The sequence below is a fragment of the Anomaloglossus baeobatrachus genome, chromosome 2 (genome assembly GCF_048569485.1).
Source record: "Anomaloglossus baeobatrachus isolate aAnoBae1 chromosome 2, aAnoBae1.hap1, whole genome shotgun sequence".
NCBI classification, from domain to species: domain Eukaryota; kingdom Metazoa; phylum Chordata; class Amphibia; order Anura; family Aromobatidae; genus Anomaloglossus; species Anomaloglossus baeobatrachus.
Window position 1 is genome coordinate 499342421 of NC_134354.1, and position 26390 is coordinate 499368810.

General features: G+C 43.2%; 1 protein-coding gene and 1 pseudogene across 10 annotated transcripts in view; one reads left to right on the top strand and one right to left on the bottom strand.

The window, feature by feature from the left end:
* The window catches only part of DMD (dystrophin), a 4177531-nt gene that overhangs the window by 568858 nt on the left and 3582283 nt on the right, over positions 1 to 26390 (bottom strand). The window lies entirely within an intron of this gene.
* Positions 1700 to 2174, top strand: LOC142290320 (cyclin-dependent kinases regulatory subunit 2-like; annotated as a pseudogene).

The following is a 26390-nucleotide window of genomic DNA, read 5'->3' on the forward strand; positions in this document are numbered from 1 at the left end:
CCCCGTTTCATTTTCCTTTCCCAGCTGACTGCCCAGCTCCCGATCTGGCGTTTGTTGGTGCGCTGCACCATGAATTAAACTGCAGCGCTTCCCATGGAGATTGGGTGAGCTGATGAAACCGTTCTTTTCCCATAGAGCAGCACCGGCTGTACTGCCCTGATGACAGCCCTGACATCGCAACTACTCAGATAAGTTAAACCATTTTAATATAGATGTTTAATATGGAGGAAAAAAAAAATGACTACAAGATTATGATGCAAATGAAAATCTCAGTGATAAAAAACTACTTTCATTGTAAAAGCCTAAAGTGACCAATGAGAAAAAAAGACTGAATTTATTCTATACACAGGAGATCAATGCCCACTGCACTGCAAGACCACATTTCTCAATATACTCCGGGAAAGAAAAAGCAAACATCAATACATCAGGACAATATTATGAGAAAATTCAATTTGCTGGATGTCACACCATTAAAAGTAAAATAAAACATTTTAAACAGTATTTTTTTTTTTTTGCAGAAACTACATATGACAAAGCCAGTGTCTCAGACTTCAGACTGGCGGGCCAGGCTTCTGGTCTTTCTTATCGCGGAATACTGTGGAGATATCTTACAGCCACGGAGAGAGAAAGAAATTCATTTAGCTGTGATAAGGTGGAGGACTCGGCTGTCAACAGGACAGAATCACATGGCAATTAAGTATAGCGGGGACAAAGCCAACACAAGAAAGCCTTTTGTTGATTTATGGAACAGTTACAGTAATCCAGTATTCCATACGACCATTGAAGCATTGAATAGTTTACGCAGAAAGTAAGCTAGTCATACAAAGGGAAAAAGAAGAAATAGATGAATATGGTCATGAGAAAATCTCACTATTCATATCAATGGTCCAAGTCTACCCATCCATAGTAATAGCTGCCGAAAAAAAACTGAACTATGTAAAGTAAGTTTTAGGCTTCATGAACTCATCAACCACACGTGTGGGCCATAACTTAAGCCACTCTGCCTGTCATCATATGGTGTTTTCATATGGTGCCCTATTGTTTCCTGGCACCCTTTTTCATTACTGGCTACATCAATATTAGTTTGAGAAACAAGGTTTGCATTGCCAATAGAGCCTCTGAGTGGCGCTATTGCGGGCCGCTTACCCCCTTCATGTGACCACCTGGTTCCATGACCTCTAATGTCTGTTGATGTCATGTTAACTGAGATGGCCCCAGTCTTCCTGAGTGACTGGGCTGTGGGCGGGGTTTCCCCCCTCATCACAGCTCACCATCTTAGCCCAGTATCTCACGTGTGCCCTGCAGTGAAGGAGGGAGCCACAGCCCTGGACTGTGATGAGTGGTGAAACACCGCTCACAGCTCAGTCACTCAAGAACACTGCGGTCTGCCTTAGTTGACGTGACATCACCGGACATCAGAGGTCACGGAGCCCGGGGCTCATATGAAAGGGTTGAGCAGACCGTAATAACGCTCACAGGCACTATTGGCAACCCAAGGAATGTGAGAGAAACCTTGTTTCTCAACATAATATCGATGTGGCCAGTAATGAAAAGGGGTGAACCACCCCTTTAAATTAATTAAAAGGTCAAAGTCGCCATAATGTTTTACAGAGTGGTATATACCATCATTTTTGAATCAGATTAAATTATTGGGAACACACATCTCTATGCCTTCATATAGAGTTGTATCTAGGGCGTGTGCTGCAGTTCCAGAAGCATGTCATTCAAAAACATCTACTACTCCGACAAGTACACGGACGAGAAGTACGAGTACAGGCATGTCATGCTGCCAAAAGACTTGGCAAAACAAGTGCCAAAAACACATCTGATGACAGAAGAAAAGTGGAGAAGACTTGGTGTTCAGCAAAGCCTAGGCTAGGTTCATTATATGATCCATGAACCAGAGCCTCACATACTGCTTTTCAGAAGGCCACTTCCAAAAGACCAACAGAAATGAACTGCCCTTCACTTCTACCTTTTGGGACAATCTGTATATATTGTAGTATTCAATGAATACAATGACTTTGACCATCACAACCACAGCTGTGCAAGAGCTGTATTCTTAACAGCACGAGAGCTCAGTTAATGTCTACATGGTGGAGCTGCTACTATTGCCTTTCTTTTGTTTTTTGTCACATCTGTGTGAACTGTCCTTACACCACTGTCTAATAAAGTTTGTGTTCTTCTCTTCTACAAGTGTGATCTTAGATTTGGGGCAATGTTTGTTTAGAACTCTAGACTTGTTTTACTTTTCAGTTATGTGTTTTTGTTTTATGTAGACTTCACTCTAGTTTATAAGAATTACCACTTGCTTTATAATGGCACCCACACACATTCTCCTATGTTGAACCCTATATTTATATTTGGAGGTATTTGGCAATATTATTATTATCACCCCTACTACATATTGAAATAAGATCTTGGAGATGGAAATAACCCTTTAATAACCCGCCACAATAGCGGATCTCTGCTCTGCAGCACAAAAATCCCAGAGACTCAACGGTATTTGCTCTAATCCCAAAGCTTTTACTTTCAAGTATTTTAATTCGGAGTTCCTAATATATTGACTGACAATGCTTCAAGCACAAAGGTTGTCACTTGGAATAACAACTTCAGAATTTCACAGTGTTACAATTCATTTTAAATTGTATTTTAGATGGAAAATGAAAAAAGAACTAATTTTTAAGTGGTCAGGCCTTTGAAGTGCCCTTCAAATGCAACAAAGCATAAGAGTATTTATTTAATCTGTACCATGACATCATGGTGTGCATTAGCCTTGCATTATGATGTGATTATTACCCCTGCTCAGTAATATCACTTTTGTATTTAACCATTAGCTGTATTATGTCATCATTGCATTTAATAATTCCGTACTGTCACATAACTCAATGTCTATTTATTGTCTCATAACCTAGTTTATTTAATGGTAACCTATATTGTGTCCATCATAAAGTACTATTACATTAATATGCTGGTTATTCTTGAGCTTTGACATCACTGTGTTTATTATATTTGTATTTTAATATAATTGTGATTAGCAAACCTGTGACACTTTTATTACACATGTGTTAATAAATCACTTTGTTAAACCCTCTGTCCAGTCACATAACTGTGTTTATCACAGTGAGATGTAAAAGTTTGGGCACCCCGGTCAAAATTACCATTAATGTGTGAATAGTTAAGCAAGTTGAAGATTAAAAAATCTCTAAAAGGCATAAAGTTAAAGATGACACATTTAAATTGTATACAATTTTTTTTTTCAGAGTGCTAGGCAGCTGCTTAGAAGAATGCATGGCTGTTATTTGCTTGTCACAAGGTTAGAGGAGGCTGGGTTTTTATAAAGCTGTGAAATTTGCATCATCTGGCCTTTCCCAACGATGATGAGGAAATGTGTCATCTTTAACTTTATCTCTTTTAGAAATAATTTCATCTTCAACGTGTTTAACTTCACAATAACAGTAATTTTAACAGGGGGGGCCCAAACCTTTATATCCCACTGTATCTCTGTATATAACATTCCTGTATCTATAAGCTATCCACTGTTAAATTCATGTATTTATTTATCCTGTCCAGTGACATCACTGTGTTTATTATCTCCATACTGTGACATCACTGTGTATTTTCCAACAATATTGGGATTTGCTCAACAAATTTAATATAATTCAAAATTAATTAAATTCGCAGTGAACCATTTGCTAACCATTATTGGCAGTTTTTGGAAGTGATGGTGTGCTTGGCTACCTCTGTCAGTCCCATACACTTTGAATTGTGTGCCAGTGCGCATGTTCAACATCTGCTCTATTAAAAACCAGGGACCCCTTTTTTTATAATTGTGGGTCCTTGTGCTCCCAGTGTACAACAGCAAATCTAGTATGAGCAAACTTGTCAAGTTGTGATTGTGGGATGACCCCTTTAATGGGTTATTCCCATCTCCAAAATCCTATCCTATTAAGTAGTAGGTGTAATAATAATAATATTCGCAAATACCTGCAAATAGTATTGATCTCCTGATATATCCAAGTCTCTTATATCATGTGCAGGGCATTGCAACTTAGGTATCCATGGTTACGACTGTGAGCAACTAAGTAACTGTCACTGTATGAGTGGACATAATCATGGATAGCTAAGCTGCAATGCCCTGCACATGAGGCAAGTGACATAATTTAGGAGAACTATACTACATTTCTAATTGGAGGTACTGTATTTGCTAATATTATTATTACTATACCTACTACATATTGGCATAGGATCTTGGAGATGGGAATAACCCTTTAAGTACTGAATTTGTGGTCTACAGTTCATCCTGTTATAGGAAACAAGATATGTCACCTACTTGTATATTTATTTATTTCAAGCACAATGCTATCATTTCACTTAAAGGGTTAGATTTTTTTTCTACAATGGATAAAACAAGTGCATAGCTGATAGCACGTACCTTTTATTTCTGCAGCAGGGCATGTAGGAAGACATTTAATGGGCAAAGATGTTTGTCTTAAAGTAACACTAATGTATCTGTAACCTTATTTATCCTCACTAACCAGCGTTCACATGCAGTCACTGTGGCCACAATCAGTTTGCCCTTGATTCGATGCTCTTAGCTGCAGCGTATCAAGTAGCAGTGCCTTGGACAAGACCTTCTTTATTGTCCCATCTAATGTGCTTACTTCTCCACCTGGTAAGTGCTGAAAGCCTCTTTCTTACTCCTTTCTGTCAGACTAGTAAGTGACTGTCCTTTTCAAATCAATAAAAGAGAAGATCACATCTATTCAAATTCTTCCCGAATTCAGTCGCTCTTTGTTCCTTGCATATCAGAAGATAAAGGCTGGATTAAAATAAAGTCCTGTGTGTGCGCTAATGAAAGACAGAGGGAACTGATAGTTGTTAAGTCTAGAGGAGCGCAACTCCGATTCTGACAGCTCCTGTTCTCTTCATTACCGTAGGAAATCTAACAGCCAAGAAGCTGTTTACAGGTAGATTTTCCTATTTTATATCAAGAACAAGCCATTATTAGAGTGAAATAGACAATCACCTGTCACTATGTCAGCGAGTCAAAATATAGCATAATGAAGAATATCATTTCCAACTGCTTGGAATTATAACGACACCTTTCAATATAAAAAGACCTTCATTTTTTTATATTTTAACCCCTTCAAGACCAATTACATACTAGTATGCCAAGTGTAAGACAAATATCTGATGAAACTTGGATATGCTGTGATCCAAAGAAAAAAATTAGTCTAAGGTGGGCTTTGCACACTACGACATCGCAGGTGCGATGTCGGTGGGGTTAAATTGAAAATGACGTACTTCCGGCATCGCATGCAACATCGTAGTGTGTAAAGGCTCGATGATACGATTAACGAGCGCAAAAGCGTTGTAATCGTATCATCGGTGCAGCGTCAGCGTAATCCATGATTACACTGACGCGACAGTCCGATGTTGTTCCTCGCTCCTGTGGCAGCACACATCGCTGTGTGTGAAGCCGCAGGAGCGAGGAACATCTCCTACCGGCGTCACTGCGGCTTCCGTAGGATATGCGGAAGGAAGGAGGTGGGCGGGATGTTTACATCCCGCTCATCTCCGCCCCTCCGCTCCTATTGGCCGCCTGCCATGTGACGTCGCAGTGACGCCATATGACCTGCCCCCTTAATAAGGAGGCGGGTCGCCGGCCAGAGCGACGGTCGCAAGACAGGTGAGTCCATGTGAAGCTGCCGTAGCGATAATGTTCGCTATGGCAGTTATCACAAGGATATCGCAGCTGCGACGGGGGCGGGGACTATCGCGCTCGGTATCGCAGCATCGGTCTGCGATGTCGCAGCGTGCAAAGTACCCCTTAGTGTGATCTATTAACCCTAAAATGCGCAACCATAGAAATCTACAATAGAAAACAAGTAACCTAGCAGGCCTGCGAGGCCCCAGGTATGCGTTCTAGGGTTAAGCCTAGAGATCTGTGACTGGTGTGTAAATCAGGAACTTTATTGAATTTTTCAACTGGCTAACACCAAAACCTTTTCACTTGTAACTAAAAATCGGGACCTTGACACAGAGATGTGTGAATCTGTCCTAAGGTTATTTTTAACTCGGATCCCACCTTTCTTTTAAACTTATAGGGGCTGGCCAGGAGAGGTAAATTTAGTAAATTTAGGACCCCACCAAAAAATATATTCTTTGTTGTGTCTAGTGGGCACACATAAATTGGCCAATTTGTACAATAGGCTGAATAGCGCTGAGGGAAAAAAAATCACAGATCAGGACAGACTCTTCAGTGGCCAAATATTCAGTGTAACAAGTTAAAACATTGCCAGGTAAAGTAAATGTCAGCTGCAAGTTCACTATATAAGCATTAGTTTTCCATTTTTTTCACAGTAGAACTTATCTAGTTGAATACATTCTCCTCCTACAATGCTTTAATTTTTGCATTAATCTTAACTTCCCCTTCTTTCTCCTCATTCATAAAACCCAACTTCACATAAGACATTGGGAAGAATTTCATCTATGAAACTCTGCCCTTTCCAATAACCTTTCCTTTTCAAGCAATCCTTCAAGTTTCGATAAAGCAAAAATACTCCGGGGATAAAAACGGTTCCATTCTCACCACCATTAGCTTCTCTATCGACGTAAGAACAGGTTGACCTTTGAGCATAATTGAGTGTGACAGCATCGACCTGAGTGCAACTTGAAAGGATAAGGTTGGATGCATAATGGTGAGCAACTGGCAAGATTTCTTCCTATCCCATTCTAACTGGGGTCAGACCTTTAACTCTTATCTAGTAGACCCTTTAACTTAAGTAAGATAACCTGATAACTAGAAGTTATAAGGTTAGAATTCATTGTTTTAGTGCTGCTCACTAAACATAATGGGGCTATATATCTTAAGGTACCGTCACACATAACGAGATCGCTAGCGAGATCACTGCTGAGTCACGGTTTCTGTGACGCAGTAGCGATCCCGTTAGCGATCTCGTTATGTGTGACACCTACCAGAGATCAGGCCCCTGCTGTGAGATCGCTAGTCGTTGCAGAATGGTCTAGGCCATTTTCTTCAAAGGTGATGTCCTGCTGGGCAGGACACATCGCTGTGTTTGACACTGTGTGACAGGGTCACAGTGACTGCTGAGATCGTTATACAGGTCGCTACTGCGACCTGTATTGTTCCTGCATTGCTAATAAGATCTGACTGTTTGACATCTCACCAGCGACCTCCCAGCGACTTACCAGCGATCCCTATCAGGTCGCATCGTTTTCGGGATCGCTGGTAAGTCGTTGTGTGTGACTGGGCCTTAAGCCTCAAGAGTATGTCCACACGTTGCAGTTTTCTGTTCAACACAAAGCTGCACTCTGTGGTCACAAAAATGCAGCCTGTGGTCATAAAAAAACACTTCCAAAAACGCGTGTGCAAAACTTCAGCCATAAAAAATGCAACGTGCGCACAGCAAAACTGAAATCTCATAGACTTTGCTGGGGAAGGAAATGCATGGAATTTTGTGCCACAAACTACACCCAATTGTCTCTCCAGGGAGAAAGGAGACAAACTCTAGCCACCTATTAGAAGTAGTAATTCTACAAGGCAAAAGTGGCCTTTTAACAAGCTTTTTCACTTGACTTAGGATTTATACCAGATCAGAACCCCAATTTGCAGACACAGTGTTTCACGGTGATTGCCTCTCGTCAGTGCAAAGTGTGGGTATCTGATCTTTTGACTTGTAGGATTGCTACTTCCAATAGGTGGCTCTAGAGTTTGTCTCCTTCCTTCCTGGATAGACAATTTTAATATTTCCCAGAGGGGCATTGTAGCTATAACTAAGCCCTCTCACTGTCAGCCAGACTGGTTTGTCAGGTCTCTGCAAGGAGAATAAACTATACCCAGAAACGTGGAAAAAAAACTGTGCCAAAAGCGAAGCGTGTGCATGGGTTAAAACACTATTTTAACAATAGGCTTTTAGTAGGTCAGAATTTTTTATCAATTTATTAATATATTGATTCAGCGATCAGAGCTCCATTTGTCTTTTTTTTTTGCATGACCACTAATGCCAAGGATTTTACTCTTTTCTTACACATGGGAGAGTCTTAATGGGATTTGGAGCATTTTAAATAAAAAATGGGGATCTCTAAAAACTATATCAATATTTTAGGAACTGTATTAGAAGGATAATGGAATTAAAATGTGAAAAATTACTTTACAATACATTTGTAATCCAAAGCACTTTTCAATCTGTAAACCTTATTGTCACAGCGTGGACTAAGGGACAGTCTGGTGTGAGCCAAAACACAAAACAACAGGGGTTATACTGGGGACACTTTAACAATGGAGGGCCCTACGACTAGTGAGAGGGAAGATGGACACCTCCTGCGCTTTAGCCTGCACTCCTAGCCAGTTCCTATACAGGTTACTTGTCTGTTGCTGGGCAGGAACCTGAAGCCTGAAAAGACCCTACAATAGTCCCTGGCTAGGGAGTGGGCAGGTGAGGGATGCTAGCCCCACCGCTTCATTAGAACAACACACTGTAGAAGGAAGACATACGGGGGAAAACACTACAACAGATAGCTGCAGTCAGCCCCAAGACTGCAGCCACCACAGCAACTTCAACACAGGGTTTCAGCAGCTCCCTCCACCTCCAGGACCAACACCCAAATGGCAAAGAGAATATCCAGCACCCTCTTCTGGTAGCAGAGGGTATATAAAGAGAGTGGTCCTGAACCAGAAAGACTTGAGATGGTAATGAGACTGATAGCTGGCAAGGAATACTGAAATTAACCCTATGACTGCCAAAGGAAAGGAAAACATGTTTAATATTGAGAGTCAAGAATGGAAATGACTATCATGTCCTGAATCTGTCACTAGTCTCATAATGCAGAAAGACAGCCATGACAACTATATTGTTAACCTACTAGCTAAAGTAATCTTGATGTTTCTTCATTTTGGATGATACAGGGTGTGAACTTTGTGATGCAAAGAAACACAAACTAACAAACCCCGCGTCAAATCAGCAGATTATTTTTTTTTGGCACGCATATATCAGATTCTCTGGTTTCTGTGTTAATATTAATGCGCTGAGGCTTGTTTATTCGATACATGTTTTCATCAATTAGAGTTTATTGAATCACAGAAAAAAGAGCAAAATATAAATGTTGTGAACATAGTTGCTGGAAGCAAAACATCTGCTGAATACAGAATTGGAGAGGAACAAAGGGAGTATATATTTTATAATTAGTTTGAGTTTCCATTACAGAGAAAAATCTCTTGGAATATAGATTAATGTATATAGAATAATTTATGGCCAATTATGCCGTCATCCATAAATACTGGTAACAGAAATAGTGAAATAACGGTACTAGGTGGCTATCAGAGCTGGATTTGTGCTCTGCACAGGGAAGATTATGGGAGCATTTGCTTGTAAAGATAAAAAGGAAAAATAAAGGTGTTATTAATGTGATGGCAATTATAAGCCAAACTGCATGCGTAAATAGGCCAGTGGTGTATAGAGTCACTGTGGCCACCCTGTCTGCCCCACCTTTTAATTGACAAGTGCGAAGACTGTTTACTCAAATTACCACGGTCATCCCAAGTCTACTGGATGTGGCATATGTCTTGTTTGCTGGATCTTGCATGTACAAAGAGTTTGCAATCTGAGGGGAATATATGCACATATATATGCATGCATTCTGTCCATTTAGTGGGATTACAGGGTTCTGGCAAAATATTATATGTACTATTTCAGTCTATGACATTATATATGAACTTTACATGGTGGTCAGCATGTCATCAGCTGTAGTGGTTAAAGTCAGAACGGGTACCTGGGGTGGTCCAATAGTGTCATGAGTGTGGCATGGGCTTATGTGATCTCGGGGCAATATCGCATCAGAAGGTCACAGCGCATTATGGATCAGAGATACACTTTAATGCGGCCTACTTGTCATTTACTTTGAGTTGGAGCTTATTTAATTTCATTCAGTACTGTAGGGGTTAAAGGTCCATTTCTATCCTGCAGTGATATAACAGGTAGTTCCAAACTCAGCTTCAGCCACTCCCTTCTGCTATAAATATCCGCTCCTCACTCCTCCCTATGACGGCTATAGCTCAAACTTATGCTGGCCATGTTGAAGGAGCTCGTTGCTGAATAATTGTGGTGTTGCTTGTATTGTAGCTGCAAAGTTCCCTACTGAAGAAACCTTGGCGTGTTTTTGTTGTGTCTTTCCCCACCAGTTTTTCTTATCTACCTTATGTTGTCTTATCATGGTAGCAAAACTAATGTCTTGTTGACCCTCTTTAACCAGGTTGAGTTTAGGGTCAGCAAGGGCCTAGGCATGTGGTTGGTGCACGGGGGGGAAGAACCAGGGATGTTAGGAAGTGCTGGCTTCAGCCTCGGGTGAGTACTAGGAGATGACCCTCACCTTCCCCTACCGCGAGGGTCTACTGTTGTATTGTTTTCCTGGTCTACACTGTGTGTCGCATTGCTCACAAGGTGTCCTCCCTTCACCTGGCAAGACACTATCCTAGTGTACCCGCTGTGTTGCATCACTTGCTTGAAGTTCTTCCATGACCAGGCATGACACCTGCAGTTACATTGTGATAAATAGTTGCCCTTCCACATAAGAAAGCAGTAATGCAAAAAATGCCATGTTATAGTTGGGATCATTGACATAGATTTAATATGGAGACCAAGCAATTTTATTTTCCACCAATACCCTTTTTGAAAATTGCTAGACATATCCTATTTTATGGCTCGGAGACTAAATAGGAATGGGGAAGAAAAAAGGATCAGAGCCAACTGAGAGCAAAGTTTGCCCCATGACTTTGTTCCCGATCTGGAATAATAACTTATAATTGTGTCTGGCAACAGTAATTACCTTCATTAAGCACAGTTAAGCAAGTAACAATTCCTTAAGGAAAATGTATCAACAGATATTAAAAATACAATATGACAGTAGTCAATGACTTACATAAAAGTCTAAGTGATCTCATCTGTGTTGTTTTGTAGTTAAATAGATTTTAATTGCTCTCATCTGTTTAGTTCTATAAGTAGTTCTCTTATTATCTGCCTACTGTATTCCCTTCCTGTGATGTTAATGTTGGAATGGGAGTGGTGACAATAGTCAATAGAAGTTTTATTCAATATGTAACGTCTTTTACATTTTTCAGAAAAAATATCATGTGAAAAATAGTATAAAACGGAGAAACAGGTGGGCCTGGTCTGATAATACTGAAAAGCACAATGATAAGACATACAGTTGCAATCAAAAGTATTTTAACCCCATTGCAAATTAGATTTATTATCAAATTTTGCAAACTTTTAGCAGTTTGCTATAAAGCAATCAAACAAGAACAATTGAACTAATTTAGTCTAAGGGTACCGTCTCACTAAACGACACACCAGCGATTCCAACCACGATACGACCTGGTCAGGATCGCTGGTACGTCGCTACAGGGTCACTAGTGAGCTGTCAAACAGTCAGCTCTTCCCAACAACCAGCGACCAGCCACCAGCAATTCATGTAACGATGCTGCGCTTGGTAACCGGGGTAAATATCGGGTAAGTAAGCAAAGTACTTTGCTTGGTTACCTGATATTTAACCTTGTTACCAGCGTACACCGCTTACAGTCTGCCAGCGCTGGCTCCCTTTATACGTAGGTAGGGTACACATTGAGTTTCTAAAAAAAAGTGCTTTGCTTAGTTACCTGATATTTACCCTGGTTACCAGCGTACGCTGCTTACACAGAGTTGGTGCTCATTGGTCAAACATGCCGATGTGTCCTGCACAGCGGGAGACCAACGAGCAAAAAATGAACCAGAACAGTGTGTAACGATCGAGCGATTTCACAGCAGGGGCCAGGTCACTGCTTAGTGTCACACACAGCTGATGTGGTCACTGGCATGTCACAAAACCTGTGACTCAGTAGCGATCTTGCTAGCAATCTCGCTATGTGAGAAATACTCCTAACAAATATACAAGTGGTTTCTCCTAATACAAAATGCCAACTTTAAGGGCTACAAGAGTCTTGGAATTATTCAACCCCTTCATGACAAAAATCTTTAGTTCTTATCAAAGTGTCCTTTGGATTTTAGGACGTGATGTACTGTAAATGTGATGCATAGCCAGACATTATTATAGTGGGCCTGAAGAATCATAGCCCATTTCTTATGGCCAATGACCTCCAGGTCACTAATATTCTTCAGTTGTCCAGAGAGTGATTCGAAAAGTTAAGAGATCAATGACATGCACAAAGAAAAGATACAAAAGATAGCAAAGAAATTGAAGACTCCTAGAGATTCAGTTGGAAGCATAGTTTACAAGTTAAAAATTAAAGAAACCATGGCTCCAGCAGGCATACTTTGCAGAAAAAAAGGAATCTATTACCAGCTAATACCAGATTCTTGAAAAGATAGGTAGTCAAAAATCCTCAAGTGACTGCATGATTTGGTGGTGGCATGCACTGAAGAATCAGTTGCATAGTATGGTGGATGCTAAACAATTGAAGATCTCCATGATTGACCTTGAAGACGTGCTCCTTTACTGACCAAACAGCACAAGAAAATTTACCTCCAATATGCACAGAATCATATAACTCTCCTCCACAAAAGCTTAGAGACTCTGCTCTGTGGGGTCATGAAACAAATCTTGAACTTTTCACTAGTAGAGCAGCAGTATGAAGAGGATCAAAGCATATGCTGAAAACAACACAGAAAACATCATGCCATGTGCAAGGGATCTGAAGCTTGGGTGTCATTGGACTTTCCAACAGGAGAATGGTCCCATGCATACCTCAAAGTCCAGCAAGCCTTGGTGTCAGAAGAATTCTAAACCCCATAGAATATCTTTAGTGGGATTTGAAAAACAAGGTAGATGCCTTACTCAAACTCAAGAATATTAAACTGAACTTTAAAGCCATTGCCAATGAGGAATTTAATAAGGTTCCTCAAGAATGCTCTGAGAATCTTGTCTGCCTATGCATCATCTTTGCAGTAGGTCATAAAAGCTAAAGTACTAGATACTTGTCATGAAGGGGTTGAAAAATTCTGAGACTAGAATATGCAAATTGCCTCTTCAGAGAGGAAGAGGACTTGAACTCTAGTACCATCTATTGAAAGTATCAATCCTAAAAGTCAATATCGACCCTTTAATGAGCCTTGTCATATGACAAATTATACATACGCCAAACCAGAATCTCAATTTTCAGACACAGTGTTTTGGGGTATTGCCCCTCATAAGTGCAAAGTATGAGATCTGTTTTGGCTAGGTGAGAGGCTAAGACTGGGATCTAAGGGGTAAGTTTTCTCCTTGTGGAGAGTGACACTAGAATATTTATTGTGTAGTTTTAGGCTGAATTTAGAGAAATCTTTTGTTATATTAGTTGTGTTGAGCTATTTAAACTGTTCTGATTTGGTTCATTGCAAACTGAAGAAATGTTGCTGATAGACTTAACTTGCAATGGGAGATGAAAAATTTTGATTGCAACTGTACTACAATTTCATGACATACAGTATATACATTATGTTCAATAATATAGCCTGTTGCTCATTTAGTGGATTAATTCAAGTATCCCTGGTAACATCTCTATCCATGGACATATTATTAGAAATATTTTTATATACTGTTGGTCAAACTCTGACCATTTTTTCTATTTAATACTGAAGGAATTTATGGCAGGGGGATTTCGCACAAATGTGTAAGACATGTTATCCTAGTTGCTGTGTTATGCTAACAATAGACTTGTAAGTATACTCTCAGAATTTCATGGTATATCCTATCACTAGGCTATGCAATAACATTATGATTGAATATGAATTATTGTGGGCTCTTTATTTTAACCCCTTCAGCCCCGGGGCACTTTCCGTTTTTGCATTTTTGTTTTTTGCTCCCATTCTTCAAAGAGCCGTAACTTTTTTATTTTTCCGTCAATCTTGCCATATGAGGCTTGTTTTTTGCGGGACAAGTTGTACTTTTAAATGAAACCATAAGTTTTACTATATTGTGTACTGGAAAACAGCAAAAAAATTCCAAGTGTGGAAAAACTGCAAAAAAAGTGTGATGGCACAATAGTTTTTGGGGATGTTTTATTCACGGTGTTCACTATATGGCAAAACTGATGTGTGGGTATGATGCCTGAGGTCAGTGCGAGTTTGTAGACACCAAACATGTATAGGTTTACTTGTATCTAAGGGGTTAAAAAAAATCACAAGCTTGTCCAATAAAAGTGGCACATGTTTTACGCCATTTTCCAAAACACGTAGCGTTCTCATTTTTTGGGATCTATGGCTCCGTGATAGCTTATTTTTTTTGTCTCGAGCTGTCGTTTCTAATGGTACCATTTTTGCGCAGATGCTACGTTTTGATTGCCTGTTATTGCATTTTGCGTAAAACATGTGGCGACCAAAAAACGTAATTTTGGCGTTTGGAATTTTTTTTCCACTACGCAGTTTACAAATCAGATTAATTGTTTTTTTATTTTGATAGATCGGGCATTTCTGAATGCAACGATACCAAATATGTGTATATTTATTTATTTTTTAACTATAGCGATCAGCAATCCGATCGCTCTTATCTATCTGCTGATCACAGCTATACAGCTGTAAACAGCAGATTCAGTCACTTTCTGTTTCTCTCTGCTCGCGGCCGAGGGAAAATGAAAGTGAAACTTCATAGCTGCAGGCGTCATGACATGACCCTGTGCTACGATGGCAACCACCGAAAGTCACGTGATCACGCACGTGACTTCCGGTGGGGGCGGCGGTAAGTAAAAAACATGGCCGCGCGCATATAGATCTTGCTGCCAGACTTTGGCAGCGAGATTTAAGGGGTTAAATGTTGCGAGTGGAAGTGATTCCACTCGCAACATGCAAGCACACATGTCAGCTGTTGAAAACAGCTGATATGTGTGCCAACCGCCGCCGCCTGCCCGCGGGGGCGGGGTTTAACGGGACATGCTCCATGACGGATATATCCGTCCATGGTCGTGAAGGGGTTAAAGGGAAAGTATCATAAAAAAAAATCAATAACTGAAAAAATGTAAAGTAATAATGTTTTAATGTTTTGTTTAAATATTATTATTTGTTTTTAATTGAGCAAAATATAATTTTTTTTTAAAAAAGTTTGATATTTTCCACTGTTAAACACTAGGGGGAGCAGCTACTGAAATGCTACAGAAATCCCACTGTAAAAAAAGCTTACAATACAGCCTGCAGTAAAGTGGGCGGAGTCTGCTCTCCTGTGTGTGATGTCATGCCTCTCTCTCCTAATCTGAGTGTTTACAGATAAAGAGAATGACATGTAGGGACATAGTGCAGAGCCATTTTGTTGATGACCACAAATGTCTAAAGTGTCACCAAGGACAGCAGGAGTATCACACAGGATAGGATTAGATACACAACTCAGCAGACATTATCACACAGGATAGGATTAGATACACAGCTCAGCAGACAGTATCACACAGGATAGGATTAGATACACAGCCGTGCAGACAGTATCACACAGGATAGGATTAGATACACAGCTCAGTAGACAGTATCACACAGGAGAGGATTAGATACACAGCCATGCAGACAGTATCACACAACATAGGATTAGATACACAGCTCAGCAGACAGTATCACACAGGATAGGATTAGATACACGGCTCAGCAGACAGTATCACACAGGATAGGATTGGATACACGGCTCAGCAGACAGTATCACACAGGAGATTAGATACACAGCTATGCAGACAGTATCACACAGGATAGGATTGGACACACGGCTCAGCAGACAGTATCACACAGGAGATTAGATACACAGCTATGCAGACAGTATCACACAGGATAGGATTAGATACACAGCCGTGCAGACAGTATCACCGGTACACACACAGGTACTCACATGCAGTGGCGCGCGCACACACACACACACACACACACACACACACACAGCAGTTGCGGCGGGCAGAGCGGGGGGAGCTGCGGTGGCAGGCAGAGAATGGAGGGAGGGGGTGTCATTGGAGACGGTAACGGTGGGGGGGGCGGCAGAAGTAGCAGGGGCAGAGCAGGGGCTGGAGAGAACGGAGGGATGGGATGTCATCGGAGATGGTAATGGGGGGACGGGAGGGGAGGCGGCCCATACTCACACATCCCGGTGGTTGACAGGGGTATAGTGTAGCAAACAGCATACGCTGTGAGCTCCACAATAATGGCGCTGATCTCCTCCCTCTGCTGTGATCTGGACAGCCCAGGGGGCGTGTCCAGGTCACAACAGACGCCCACTGTAACGTACTGCATGGGGTCGAATCCCGACTACTGTTCTCTATGCACAGGGGCTGCCATAAAGGAATGAGTTACTGTCGTTACACACACAGCAAATGCAGTATGGCAGCCCCCAGTGCCTCCAGTAAAATTAGAATTAAATAAAAACTAAATAAGCTGTGATTTTCATTTAGCATTAGAAATAATTGATTTCATAATCACTATTTTTAATACAAAAATAAAAAACCTCGATACCTTCCCTTTAAGAATCATATGGGTCCTGGCAGTTTGATCCCCAGTTTGATCCCCATTGACCAGTTCCATATTATAGTAAAGTATAGTTAACTAACAGCTATGTTGCCATACTCCTCCATAAATATGCATGTTTGGGCCAGCTGGGCATGCACATGTCACAAGAGTATAAAGGGTGCTTTACACGCTGCGACATCGCTAGCGATTGCTAGCGATGTTGCGAGCCATAGCATCCGTCCCCGCTGTTCGTGCGACATGTGGTGATCGCTGCCGTAGTGAACAATATCGCTACAGCAGCGTCACACGCATATACCTGTTCAGCTGCTGCCAAACAATCCCTCCTTCAAGGGGGAGGTGCGTTCGGCGCAGCGGCATCACAAAACGGCCGCCCAATAGAAGAGGAGGGGAGGAGAAGAGCGGCGGAGCATGCCCACCTCCTTCCTTCCTCCTTTCCGATGGACGCAGGTAGGATGATGTTTGTCGTTCCTGCGGTGTCACACACAGCGATGTATGGTGCTGCAAATGACAAACAACCTGCTGAATAAAACACCAACGACATTATGATTTGGAGCAACGTGTCAATGATCAACGATTTTTGCCATTTTTGCGATCGTTGATCATCGCTCAAAGCTGTCGCACGCTGCGATGTCGCTAACAACGCCGGATGTGTGTCACAAACACCGTGACCCTGACGATATATCATTAGCGATGTTGCAGCGTGTAAAGCACCCTTAACCCCTTAACGACCTTTGACGTACTGGGTACGTCACGGTGACATGGTGCTAAACGACCCATGACGTACCCAGTACGTCATGGTGAAATCGTGGTCCCGGAGCCCCGGGGAGTCTAATTTCTTTGATTAAACGGTAGATTCGGGAAGAAGGGGACCTCTGCCTGACCTCAGGAGGGGTGGTGCCTCCTCCCCGAACCTACAGAGGCTGTGATTGGCTGACAAACGCCGCTCAGCCAATTACAGTCACTGTAATGTTCCAGCCATTGAAAATGGCTGGAACATTTAAATCCAGCCCTGATCAGTGCTGCTGTAGCACTGGCCATTGGCTGGAGCTGGGTGATCGGTGCTTCACCCGCCCCCAGCTCTGATTGGAGAGACTGGTCTTGTGATCGCTCTCTCCAATCAATGTGGATCTGAGGCCTGTGACCGTCCCTGGAAGCCGAGGAGAGCGGTCTCTGTGGGTGCCCATCGGTAAGTTGCCGCCCGCCGCTGTCTCCGATTGCCCCGCCCGCCCCCGCCGCTGTCTCCGTTCGCCCCACCTGCCACCGCCGTTGTCTCCGATACCCCCGCCCGCCACCGCCAGCCCCGCCGCGGCTCCGATCGCCACCGCCAGCCCCGCCGCTGTCTCCGATCGCCCCGCCGCTGCTCCCGATCCACCGCTGTCCCCGCCGCCATGCTCGCCACTGTCCCCGCCGCTGCTCCCAATCCACCGCTGTCCCCGCCGCCACGCTCGCCACTGTCCCCGCCGCTGCTCCGGATCCACCGCTGTCCCCGCCGCCACGCTCGCCACTGTCCCCGCCGCTGCTCCGGATCCACCGCTGTCCCCGCCGCCACGCTCGCCACTGTCCCCGCCGCCGCTCCCGATCCACCGCTGTCCCCGCCGCCACGCTCGCCACTGTCCCCGCCGCCACGCTCGCCACTGTCCCCGCCACTGCTCCCGATCCACCGCTGTCCCCGCCGCCACGCTCGACACTGTCCCCGCCGCTGCTCCGGATCCACCGCTTTCCCCGCCACCACGCTCGCCACTGTCCCCGCCGCCGCTCCCGATCCACCGCTGTCCCCGCCGCCGCTCCAGATCCACCGCTGTCCCCGCCGCCACGCTCGCCACTGTCCCCGCCGCCGCTCCGGATCCACCAATGTCCCCGCCGCCACGCTCGCCACTGTGCCCGCCGCCGCTCCCGATCCACCGCTGTCCCCGCCGCCACTCCCGATCCACCGCTGTCCCCGCCGCCACTCCCGATCCACCGCTGTCCCCGCCGCCACGCTCACCACTGTCCCTGCTGCCACGCTCGCCACTGTCCCTGCCGCCACGCTCGCCACTGTCCCCGCCGCTGCTCCCGATCCACCGCTGCCCCCGCCGCCACTGTCCATGCCGCCGCTCCCGATCCACCGCTGTCCCCGCCGCCACGCTCGCCACTGTCCCCGCCGCCGTCGCACCCACCTTTTTCAGCCGCTGCTTCCCCCGAATCGGCCCCCGCTGTTCCTGATCGGTGGCCGCCGCCTCCTTCATCGGCTGCCCCTTCTCCATCGCCACTACACCTCCTATCCCTCCTTGTGCTGCAAGCCACCCTCCCCCCATATGTGGGGGGAGGGTGGCTTGCAGCACATGTGGGGGGAGGGTGGCTTGCAGCACATGTGGGGAAAGGGTGGCTTGCAGCACATGTAAGGGGAGGGTGGCTTGCAGCACATGTGCTGCAAGCCACCCTCCCCCCACATGTACTGCTGCAAGCTACCCTCCCCCCACGTGTACTGCTGCAAGCCACCCTCCCCCCACATGTACTGCTGCAAGCCACCCTCCCCCCACATGTGCTGCAAGCCACCTTTCCCCCGGGGCCCCCCTCCTCCATGTGCCATCTCTCTCTCCCATCAGACTCTGCCCCCCTCCCCGATCTGCTGCCTGCTCTCTCCCATCCTCTTCATCTACTGCCCCCTCTCTCCCTCCTCAATCTGTTGCCTCCTTCATCTGCTGCCTCTTCTGTCTGCTGTGATCCTTCTGCCTAGATCCATCCTGTAAGGTAGGTATCCCCATCTCACCTCCCTCCCCCCCATCCTCTGCCGCTCCTCCATCCGCTGCGCCATTTCCCGTCATCCATCCGCTGCACCCTTTCCCATCCTCTGCCGCTCCTCCACCCGCTGCGCCCTTTCCCATTTTCCATCCGCTGCGCCCTTTCTCATCTGCCGCCCCGCCCTCTCGCATCGCATTATCCAGCGCAGTTGCTCGCTTCCAGACTGCAGTGGATGATGCGATGCGAGACTCGTGCATTGCTCTCACGTTTGGCACTGGTCTTAGTGGCAGGCGCTCATTTTTTTTTTTTTTTATTCTTTTTTTTTTTACTGATGTCTGTATTTTTTATTTCGCCAAACTAATTTTTTTGTATGGGGGGTCTAGTTTCCAAAATGGGATCACATGTGGGGGAGCTCCATTGTTTAGGCACCTCAGGGGGTCTCCAAATGAAACATGGCGTCTGCTAATAATTGCAATCAATTTTACTGTGAAATGGCGCTCCTTCTCTTCTGAGCCCCGCCGTACGCCCAAACAATTGATTTCCACCACATATGAGGTACCTGTGTACTCAGGAGAAATTACAAAATACATTTTATGGTGCATTTTTTCCTGATACCCTTGTGGAAAAAAAAGCTACCTGTTTGAAAAAACAATTTTGTGGTAAAAAAAAGAATAAAATATTTTCACGGCTGAACATTACAAACGTTTGTGAAGCCTCCAGGGGTTCAAAGTGCTCACTAAACAGCTAGATAAATTCCACGAGGGGTCTAGTTTCCAAAATGGGGTCAATTGTGGGGGAGATGCATTGTTTAGGCACTTCAGGGGGGTCTCCAAATGCAACATGGCGTCCGCTAATAATTCCAACCAATTTTGCTGTGAAATGGCGATCCTTGCCTTCCGAGTCCTGTCGTGTGCCCAAACATTTGATTTCCACCACATATGGGGTATCTGCATACTCAGGAGAAAATGCACAATACATTTTATGGTGCATTTTTTCCTGATACCCTTGTGATAAAAAAAGCTACCTGGTTGAAGCAACAGTTTTGTGGTAAAAAAAATTTTTTTCCTTTTCACGGCTCAACGTTATAAACTTCTGTGAAGCCCCCAGGGGTTCAACGTGCACATCAAACATCTATAAAAAATATTTGAGGGCTCTAGTTTCCAAAATGGGGTCACTTATGGGGGAGCTCCATTGTTTAGGCACCTCAGGGAGTCTTCAAACCCGACATGGCGTCTGCTAATGAGTGCAGCTAATTTTGCACTCAAAAATTCAAATGGCGCTCCTTGCCTTCCGAGTCCTGCCGTGTGCCCAAACATTTGATTTCCACCACATATGGGGTATCTGCATACTCAGGAGAAAATGCACAATACATTTTATGATGCATTTTTCCTGATACCCTTGTGAAAATACTAATTTTTATGGCTAAAGTAACATTTTTGTGTTAAAAAAGTAACATTTTCATTTTTTCGTCTACATTGCTTTGGTTGCTGTGAAGCTCCTAAAGGGTTAAAAAACTTCTTGGATGTGGTTTTGAGCAGAGTGAGGGGTACAGATTTTAGAATGGGGTCACTTTTGGGTATTTTCTGTCGCCTAGGTTTCTCAAATCACTCTAAATGTGATGTGGTACCTAAAAAATTTTTTTTGTAAATTTTGTTGGAAAAATGAGAAATTGCTGATGAACTTTGAACCCTTCTAACTTCCTAACGGAAATTTTTTTTTGTTCAAAAATTGCGCTGGTGTAAAGCAGACAAGTGGGAAATGTTATTTAGTAACTATTTTGTGTGACATATCTTTTAGATTTATGGGCATAAAATTTCAAATTTTGAAAATTGCAAAATTTTCAAATATTTCGCCAAATTTCCGAAATTTTCACAAATAAACGCAAAACATATCGGCCTAAATTTACCACGGACATGAAGTACAATATGTCACGAAAAAACATTCTCAGAATCGCCAGGATCCGTTGAAGTGTTCCAGAGTTATAACCTGTCAAAGTGACACTGGTCAAAATTGCAAAAAATGGCCGGGTCTTTAAGGTGAAAACAGGCTGGGGGCTGAAGGGGTTAAGAGTCTGGTCATGTCATACATATGAGATGATGGTGGATCATATGTATTACCAGCTAAACATTGAAACTGATTTTCCGTTAAAGTAGTTTACCAACACGTAAACATATCTGGTGAGTATTTTACATCAGTATTTCTAACACAAAATTCAGAACTTGCCAAAACATGGTTGGATGTATAGCTTTTCATCAGTTTTTCTCTCTTTGTGTATTCCACTCCTGGTTTTGACTTAGAAATATAAAAGCTTACAAATGTAGAGGAAAACAGCACAGCAATTATTGCTGCAATCAGCTCAATTTTTCTTCAGATTTTCTGGACAGGAGTAACCACAAATGGACAGATCATGTGGCAAAGTATTTGTACACACTCTACTATGATAACATCATTTACTTAAAGGGAACCTGTCATGTCCTTTTTAATATTAAACTGCCCCTAATGTCTTGATAGTGAAAAACTTACATGTTTTTTTCAAACAAATGCTCCCCATATTTATCTTAAAAAATACTTTTTATGCTTATGTAAATGCATTAGATTCCTTATTTCTTTCAGTCTTAGGAGTGGCACTTACCTTTGGTTCAGTCACCATCAGTCAGGCTCATTTTTGAAATTATGCACGTCTCCTACATTGTGATTGATTGATGTGACTGGCCCGATATCATATCAATATCTTATTAACTCCCGTGCTTGCGCACTGCGTCTCAGCTGCCCAGGCATGCGCACTGAACCTGGGTATAAAGCCTGCTTTACACGAGATGACCGATCGTGCGATTTTTTTATCCGATGCGTCACGCCCATGTCTTTTTTTTTTTTTTATCGCACATAGGTTGTTGTCTATGCGTCACATGTTTTGTTTTGATCAATGACCCAATAGCGATCAGCGATGTATTGATTGTCCATGGCGGTCGTGCCAAAGTCTTCGCACATGTTTTGTTTTAGTCAATCTGTCTTTCGTTGAGGCATTTTTATGTCAACTATACACACCTCTGTGACGTTGTCTATAATCTATCACGCCCAGAACTTTGTTTTCCAGCACACTCCTGTCTTTATTATTTGGCTGATTGGTTGGCTTTAATATAAATCGTCTCTCGTGCGTCCGTCCTTGTTGTCTCGTTTTTCCCTTGTATCTGCGAACATTTTTTCCTGGCATCCTTCGCTTGGAGAATTTTGTTTGTCTTGCATCAAAGGTTTGTTTGGTTTTTTTTTTGGGTTGATTTTTCTTAATGTTAGGTTTTAATATTGTTCAAATAATCCCGAAAAAAACAAAAACAAATAAGTAACACTGTACTATTATGCACACTGCGCCAAGGCTACCCAGAATTGACGAAATTCAGAACACTAGCTCCGGCTTTTATTTCATGATTAGCAAATCAAAACGCATAAGCGACAAACAATCACAACATATTAGGCGTGTCTATTTAAAATAGCAACTACGCCCTGGACGCTGATGACTTTTCAAAAAACGACGAAGGACAATGAAAGGGAGTCACACTTATCAATGTGTCGTTCTGAAAGCCAAAAATAAACAATATTATGGAAATAAACGACGAGTACACGATGGCCGATTTTATAACGATTATTGATCGTTTGGAATCACACGGAGGTGACACATGCAAAGATGTCGTTACGAACGGCGGAAGTGCGTCACGAAAACCGTGACCCCAACGATGCATCGCACAATAGATCGACTCGTGTAAAGCAGCCTTAAGTCCTCAGGTTGATTTCATATATGCAAATGCTCAAGGTTTTCTTATGTGTCTATGGAAACAGCGGGAAAACAGGGAGAGCGGAATGAGCACAGTGATGGAGGGAACACAGGGATGCGCTTAGCATACGTGCTCACATGGAGACTGGAGAAGGCCCGGAGCATGTGCACATATGAAATTAATCTGTGGATGTAGTCTCCTTGTGTTTCTGTCAAAAATGAGACACTCAGAGTGCATGCATAGGAAGCTGAGGGGAACTACACAAGGAGGGAGCTAATAAGAGGTAATAGGAAATTGCCGTGACGTTAGGCCAGTCATGGTAATCACAATATGGGGGGCATGCAAAATTTTAAGATGGAACCTGACTGACCGTGACTGAACCCAAGGCAGGCACCACCCCATGACTGAAAAAAAGGTTTGTAATACATTTACATAAACATAAAACTTTTTTTATGATAAATACTGGGAACATTTCTTTGAAAAAACATACGAGTGATGCACATTGCATCACTAACAAGGCATGAGGGCAGGTTAACATATAACAAGAATGTGACAGGTTTCCTTTAATTTTAGCAGATTTCTGAATATTTAGAAGCTCCACGGTAGTCACCCTACACCTACACATTCTGCATTCTGCCTGGCTACCTGTATTGATTTTACATGGATCACTATACAAGATATGTGAAGATCTGAATTTAGATGTCAAGGATATAATGGCGTTTCTACAACTGTCTAACAATGTCTGTAGGCTGTATCAGAAAATCTTTCCCAAGTGATGTTACAGTGGTCCAAATGTCTAATTCTCTTCTAGTTTCTATAATGCACTTTATTTCCGACAATCGTTTTTTCCACAATTTTTTTTAACCATTAGTGAGTGAAAAAAAATAATAAATAGGAATAATGAAAACAGAAATATTTGTCCCCTAAATGATTCAAAAAATATTCTGGAAAGAAAAGAGAATTTATTCCATATACAACGAATGGAAAATGTCCTTCAACCGTATTGTTCTGCAATCTTACATACAAGTCACAATTCTCTGAATTAAATGAAAAAGTTAGTATTTTCCCTGTATGTAGATTGCAGAGGGACAATAGCAGTAATTGTCTGGCTAAGGAAATATATTAAACATAAATGTATTCGAATGAGATAAATCTGAATGAGAACTGGAAATGACAACCTCTAGAAGGAATGTAAGAATATTGCCAAGTGCGAGTTTTCTCTTTTTATGAATAAAGCCAGCAATATCCTAACTGAATATAAATGAACAGATAACAAGTTTGCCTTTTTAATTGATTTATAACTAATCCTATTAGCTCTTCAGCGCTCTATTCAGTGTTCAGTAATTGCAAAACCTGCCTACTCCACGCACATTTTAGATTCAGTTTTTTGGCTAAGCTATCCATCCAAGCAAAGAAGATAGATGAAAAACACAGGTACTATATATTTCTCTTCTTAATATATTGGTATCAAAGATATATCAACCTTTCATTTTATTTGACATTTTTATTTCTTGTCACAAAGTTTGTGCAAAAAATGACTGTATAAAACTAAGAACAGTACATTCTCCTGGCAGAACTTTTTCCAAACACCCTGTAAATCAATGTCAAAAGAGGCAAAATTGACCCACCGGCATTTAAGCCAGTTACCTTAAAAACAAAAATACACACAAGTATACTGGAAGGTAGATGTTTGACATCATCTATATCTAAAGGCCGCTTTACACGCTGCGATATCGCTATCGATATCGCTAGTGTGCGTACCTGCCTCCGTCGGTTGTGCGTCACGGGCAAATCGATGCCCGTGGCGCACAGCCGCACAACATCACTCAAACCCGTCACATGTACTTACCTGCCTAGCAATAATGCTGTTGCCGACGAACCGCCTCCTTTCTAAGGGGGAGGTTCGTTCGGCGTCACAGCAACGTCACTAAGCGGGCGCCCAATCGAAGCGGAGGGGTGGAGATGAGCGGGACGAACATCCCGCCCACCTCCTTCCTTCCTGATTGCGGGCGGCCGCAGGTAAGGTGAGATTCCTCGTTCTTGCGGTGTCACACATAGCGATGTGTGCTGCCGCAGGAACGACGTACAACCTGCGTCCTGCAACAGCAAAGATATTTGGGAATGGAGGAGCGTGTCAAAGATTAGCGATTTTGCGTCCTTTTTCGATCGCTCGTAGGTGTCACACGCAACAACATCGCTAACAGTGCCGGATGTGCGACACGAATTCCATGACCCCAACGACATCGCTTTAGCGATGTTGCTGCGTGTAAAGCGGACTTTACAGCCATACTTCTGTGTGCTAAGAAGCAATGTATAAACTATAGGGGATATGAAAGGCATGCAACAAATGAGCCTTAAGGGGGTTTTACATGCTGCGACATTGCTAGAGATGTTGCTAGCATTCGCACCCGCCCCCGTCGTTTGTGCGTCACGGGCAAATTGCTGCCAGTGGCGGACAAAATCGCTAGTACCCGTCACACATACTTACCTTCCTAACGACGTCACTGTGGCCGGCGAACAGCCTTTCTTCTAAGGGGGCGGTTCGTGCGGCGTCACAGCGTCGTCACACGGCAGTCATCCAATATAAGCGGAGGGGCGGAGAGCAGCCGCATGAAAGTCATTAAAAGTTTGGACACACCTTCTCATCTCTAGAACAACTGTTAAGAGGAGACTTTGTGCAGCAGGCCTTCATGGTAAAATAGCTGCTGGGAAACCACTGCTAAGGACAGGCAACAAGCAGAAGAGACTTGTTTGGGCTAAAGAACACAAGGAATGGACATTAGACCAGTGAAAATCTGTGCTTTGGTCTGATGAGTCCAAATTTGAGATCTTTGGATGCAACCACCGTGTCTTTGTAGAAAAGGTGAACGGGTGGACTCTACATGGCTGGTTTCCACCGTGAAGCATGGAAGAGGAGGTGTGATGGTGTGGGAGTGCTTTGCTGGTGACACTGTTGGGGATTTATTCAAAATTGAAGGCATACAGAACCAGCATGTCTACCACAGCATCTTGCAGCGGCATGTTATTCCATCCGGTTTGCGTTTAGTTGGACCAGCATTTATTTTTCAACAGGACAATGACCCCAAACACACCTCCAGGCTGTGTAAGGGCTATTTGAGTAAGAAGGAGAGTGATGGGGTGCTACGCCAGATGACCTGGTCTCCACAGTCACTAGACCTGAACCCAATCAAGATGGTTTGGGGTGAGCTGGACCGCAGAGTGAAGGCAAAAGAGCCAACAAGTGCTAATCATCTCTGGGAAGTCCTTCAAGACTGTTGGAAAACCATTTCTGGTGACTACCTCTTGAAGCTCATCAAGAGAATGCCAAGAGTGTGCAAAGCAGTAATCGAAGCAAAAGGTGGATACTTTTAAGAACCTAGAATATAAGACATATTTTCAGTTGTTTCACACTTTTTTAAGT